The sequence below is a fragment of the Myripristis murdjan genome, chromosome 1 (assembly GCF_902150065.1).
Source record: "Myripristis murdjan chromosome 1, fMyrMur1.1, whole genome shotgun sequence".
NCBI classification, from domain to species: Eukaryota; Metazoa; Chordata; class Actinopteri; order Holocentriformes; family Holocentridae; genus Myripristis; species Myripristis murdjan.
In genome coordinates this window covers 26,860,183-26,866,182 of record NC_043980.1, presented here as the reverse complement: position 1 = coordinate 26,866,182, position 6,000 = coordinate 26,860,183, and the positions used below count along the sequence as shown (strand labels likewise).

Genomic DNA, 6,000 nt, shown 5'->3' with positions numbered 1-6,000 from the left:
TTGCTCACTGACTTATTCTGACACACTGGTAGCATGACCTGTAACAAAATGCCACTTGAGATCAAATGTTGATTTAATAGTTAGTATCACTCAGTGGTATATCAATTAGCATGCTTTAGGTTGTTGTTGTTTTGTTTTTTGAATACAATAGACTCCTTTAACAAAAGAAGAGAAAATGGCTTTTCATTTACTCAAATCTTTCTCTCCACTGTAATCTACAAAATTAATAAGCACCAATAGGTGCAAGGCATCTGTCTAATACTTATTGTACAGCAGAGGGATTGAGGGTCCCTGGTCCCATTTCATAAATTGTGTCGGGCAGTGATTTATTTTACACTGCTGTCTTGCTCATTTTAACATACCTATAATTTGCGTGTTGTTTTTGAACTGCTACAGCTATTCTGTCAGTGTTATTAGTTTAAAAAATGTTCAGATATTAATAATGTAGTTATTGCGACAGAGCAGGGAAGTGTGGGTTTGTTTAAAAAGGCTGTAGTTTTCTTCCATAGTTTGTTGTGCTATAAATTCATAGCTTTTAATAAAGTACCGTACTCATGGAAGCCAGCAAATTATTGTAGAATCTCTGCTGGTGTCAATTTACTGAATAGTAAAACTAGATGTTGAGATACAGACCCTCAGTGTTTTTATTAGGCTGCTCTCAGTCTCTCAGCGACAACTAATTCCCTATTAGGAACATTAACTGCTCCCCTGTGTGCTTTTGTTCCTTAAGTATGAAATTGTCAGTGGCCTTGCTATACACACAAATGGCCAGACTACAACTTCTTCACTGCTTTAATGATAGCCCCCACCTCCAAAGTGGTTCTGATGCAGGTTTGCCCGGTCAGGTTACATACACTGTTTTGTCATTGCTTGGCATCACTTTGACTTTGCTTTTTAGTTTGAAAGAACACAGCAAATGGCTCTCATGTTAAGTTAATGGGGCTGCATTGAATGTGGCTTAATAACAGTGGACTTCAATTATCTCGCTGCTAAAGACATTACCTGTATTGACTGTGTTTACTGTCACAGCATCAACACCACTCAGCTTTACCTTCTTCAAACTGTTGCCCCAGATTTTGATTACAATAAACAATAAATGGGATAGGGATTAAAAAAAAAAAAAAATCCTTTGTTTGTGTCATGGTTTGTTTAATGACAAGTGCCCATTAATAGCTTTTAACAAGCAGACCTATAAATTAAAGTGTATTCTTAAAACTACCTGGATAAAGTCTCTGGAATGGATAGAATGTCAATCTACCTCTCCTTGGTATCTTGTACACCGGCCAGACAGAGAGCTTTGGGACTGACTTTTTGAGCATGCAGGCAGATGTGCACTGCATAGTAAACCAAATATAAATTTTCATCTTTATTTACCTCAGTACAATAGCTTTTATTACAGCTTGGCCTTTATTTCTTTTGGCAGCTCCACATAGCCTGATATGCCTAAAAGCAATAGAATTAAACTGTGTCTTGTAAAGAACTGTGAGGCTCAGATGTATACCATTACCTTTTTAGGCTTCTGTATAGACAACTGATGCTGCTACTGTTATTACTACGTCTACTATTAATACTACTAAAAATAAATATAGCTGCAAGCAGCAGTGCACTTGTTTCCAGTGGATGAAAGCAAAGATTGGACAACCTAATTAAGCCCACTAATGCTGAATGTAATTTGACAATAAATAGCCGGTAGATACACACATGCACCGAGCCACATGTCTCAGGGTCAACTGATCAACAGAGAGCCCTTTCTGTTTTTGGCGAAGATATCTAAAATGGCAGCCAAAAATGAACTGGTGGTAATTCCATCATTTTAATGCCATTGATATCATGCTTGGTAGCCTGATACTAATGTTGATGCATGTGCCAGGTTTGGTATTCATTGGACATGACAGTGGAAACCTCCAGAAATAATGATCAATGTCTTACTGAAGTAATCAGGCAAAACAGTTAACTAAGAATTATAAGAAAAAAATGGAAGTGTTTCTTGTTGGTAACATACTGGTGGACAATACCTGCTGATCATCAGTCTTGTCCAAAATGAATAAACAGAAGCTCTCTGTCTCTCAGAGCATGGAGCTCTCTGCTTTATGTTTTGACTAAAAACAAGGAGCAATGCTGTATAACCATCTGGGCAGTACAGGTCATCCATTCATCCAACCATAAAACCAGACACAGGTGTTGTGGATCTTTGAATCAATAAAGTTTTGTCTATTTAATTTCAAGGTTTTTGCATCAGTACCTTTATCTGTGAAGCAAAATAAAAATTTCATTATGTTCTACTGCATGTTTCATTTTGGTAATATATTTTTCGGGTATTGTAGTCATTTTAAAAGTATTTGAAGATAGAACTATTATTCTGCCAAGTTTTTTTGGCAGATTTTTTTTTTTTTTTTGTATGTGGTTTTTATTTCTTTGTTCTCGCTCAGCTCTTTTAAGTACCCCAAAAAACAATAAACAACTATGAAATTACTAGATGAAATGAATCTAAATACAGTGGATCATCTTCAGGTTTAATCTGGATAGAAGGTATTATCTGTGCATTGTGGAATGTAATACTCAGATTTGGTTATACCAACACGCTTACACACTGTGTGACGAATACTCATGCATTGCACCTCTTTGCACCCTTCTGAAAAGACTAATTTACACCTTTCTTCATGGCTCTCCTTGTCTTGTCTCTACAAGACATGTCTTCTTCTCCCTTTCCCCCCTCACCTCCTGCTCCTTTTCTCACTCCCACTTTTCTCCCTCCCGAAATTAGCCTACTCTTCTTTTTATTGCTTTGTTCACCCTGTCTCTGCCGTTCTCTCTTTCTCATTCTCTTTCTGTCTCTCTCATCGTCATTATCATGCAGCAGGATATACTGTTGCTGAACCCATAAACTTTTGTTCCTGGGTAAACCGCTTAACTGCACGCAAACACACACACATGCGTGCACACACATGCACATACAAACACACACACGGGTTTAGTCTCTGCAGACCGAGCTCAGTTGCTTCTACCTGGCTACAGCTTCTCTGTGTGCAGTCATGCGTGTTAGAGCGGGCGACATGTGACTCGGTATTTGCATGCGTCTGTATGCCTAAAGGTGTGTGTATATATGTTTGTGTTTGTGTGTGTGAGGTTATGCTGGCTGATCCCGTGGTCCGGTGAGACAGGGCCAGATGGTGCCTGGCGGTTGGCTGTCTTCGTGGTGACCGAGCTGATGATGTCGTTTATGAAGTTTATTGATCCGATATGCATCATTCCCAAAGTCCCAAGCCCCATCTCTCTGTCTGTCTTTCTGTTTCTCTTGCTGTTCTCAATGCCCCCCCCCCCTTCTCTCCCCTCCCATTTCTGTGTATCCAACATGCGCACACCGTTCACACACACACACACACGGTTACACATCCTGTCTGTCTGTCAATATTCCCAAACTCCCCAGCGCTCAGAATACTGGCCAGCAGAGTCCTTACAAGCTGTCACTTCTGACACACTCTGCTTTAATCTAATCGAGGCTCACTCCCTTCCCCTCTATCTCCATACTTCTCTGCCATCTCTCTCCCTCTGATTTGTTGCAATTCCCTCTCTCCTCTTGGCCTCTACACCCCTACGCTCCACCTCACCACCCCAAAGTGTTTTTCTTCACTTCCCCTCATCCATCCATTTTTGCTCAGGCTCTGAACTCTAGACATATTGGGTCTTTTCTTCCCTGCTGTCCAGCAGCAGTCAAAACAACTTTGGGACAACGCTGCCACCTCCGCACCGCTGATGGTGATATATATTTTAGTCATGACCTGCAGCCCAGGTTGTGAAGAGCGAGCCGCTGCTGCTAATTAGCTCTGAGGCCTTTAGCAGATGGGCATGAAATGATACTGCTAGCCTGCGGTTTCGAGAGGACAGGCTGAGGACAGTTATACTTCTGCTTTCTTTCTCCATTGGTGACAAAAGGAGGCAAAATTGATCAAATAAAGGCAAAATGATATATACAGAAGCTTGGCGTGGCACAGTGAATATTTCAGCTTTTTTTTTGTGTGGAAGTGGAGTGGTGCGGAGAACACTAATGTCACAGGTGGCCAGTGTCAGGCCTGGGCCTTATGGGAAATGTTTCTCCTCATAGACCTGGCCTAAGCAGCCATCTGTTTCGGAGGTGTGTGAGTATGGGCATGTTTGTGTGTATTTGTGCGTGTGTGTGCATGTGTGTGGTTGTATGTCCAGACTTTCATTCATTTTAATTTGTCAAACACCACTTTAACAGAGGGAGCGATTCATTATCTTGACTCTGTTTCTGTCACACACACACACACACACACACACACACACACACACACACACACACAGCAGAGGTCTGAACAGAAGGAACTTTCTCGCTGTCTGAACTTTGTGAGCAGATGTTGTGTGTGTTTGTGTCTGCGTGTGTGGCTTTGTGTGCATGTATGCGTGTGTGAGAGAGACTGCAAGATCAAGAGAAAACAGCATCATTTGGAGGGAGAGGGAGAGTGTGTAGCTTGGGCAACGCCACATGTTGAAAAGACAACCTGCCATTTGAAAGGTCTTCAATCCACAGCAGCACTATTGTGATTCATAGACTATGTTCCTCAAGGCAACCAAAGCAGTGGATGAAAGTGACTGAGGGAAAGGTAGAAAGACATCACAGAAGGAGAGATGAAACATACAGTCACAGAGGAAAAGAGGAAGTGAATGTGGAGTATAGTTAATCGTTTAAGCTCATCTGAATCCAATGTGTTTGGAACTTAATCCTGTGAGCAAGTGGAAAGTTAGATATATGTGACTTTCTTTCCAATTTTGTGATTTAGTTCCCTCTGGAATTTCGTAAACATTAGGGATGTGGGGATTTAAGACATATGGCAGCAAAGCGAAGAGCCATGTGCCAAATGTTAAGTTACTTTCATACTCTTTATATATATATATATTTATTTACATATACTTCCTCCATGTTATATTAAAAATGAACAACTGAGTTTTTCATGTAAACAATGTGCATTTGTGTACATTCATAATTTTACGTGTACAGACATAGAGTATGTACTGTTAGACCCCAGTGACCCTGCTGAATACATGTATGACCGTCAAAGATGTTCGGAAATGTTTTTAATTTTTAATGCTTTCAAGGCTGCAACATTTACATCATAGCGCAGACAGCTTCCTTGGAGGATCCTGAGAGGAAGAAGGTCCTGCTTCCACATTTGATAGATTACCTAGGTTGCAGGCCTTTCAGGTAGCCATACTAGCTACTTTATGCATTGGAAAGTAGAATTTCCAGGTCAGGATTGTAGCTCAAGTTACCTAGCCAGACAGACTATCAGTTGAGTAAGAAGAAAGCTAAATCTTCATTGGTACAATATCCTTTCTGTCTCTTACTTTTCTCTCCCAAATCTTCTCCAGTATGAAAACAATGGCGCCTTTTATTCATGAGTTAATTCTAGTCAACATTACCTTCAGGGTTTGATTTATTTGTTCTGCCAAATTATGTTACTGAACCATGAACAAAAGATGAAGCCAACCTGCAAAAGTGTGCAGGCCCTGACCCCTCAATCTCTCCACACAATATTGTGTGCCACGTAACCTCTGTGCCCATAATATGTTTTTATGTCCTTTTGTGCAAGCTTAAAAACCATCATGTGTGGGTATTGTTGTACAAGGTCATCTCAAAAGCTGAAATACATAACATAATTCATGCTGTCTCCCTAGGAAGGGGCAGCTAAAACATGAGGGAGCATCTCATGTAGAGCAGAGTGAAAATGTCATTGACCAACAGGTATGATTTGACAACCCAATTGATACCTGAGTCAAATGTGCCTGTTTAAAGGGCTGTTCAAACAGAGACACATTGCATTGGAAAAATTCTTCAATCTCCATGTGTCTCAATGGAACGATGCAACTCGTAGGGGGATCAGTGTATCATAGCTGTGTTTTTGGTCACAGATTGCAGTGCTGAAAACACAATGACAGGCAGTCACTGACAACAGTTATATGCAAGCCGGCTGGTGACCCCTA

At 40.7% G+C, this 6,000-nt stretch overlaps 1 protein-coding gene across 1 annotated transcript in view; it reads left to right on the top strand.

Moving 5' to 3' along the window:
- Nucleotides 1-6,000, top strand: part of LOC115365560 (protein sidekick-1) — a 251,027-nt gene that overhangs the window by 104,082 nt on the left and 140,945 nt on the right. The gene's annotated exons all lie outside the window — the stretch shown is intronic.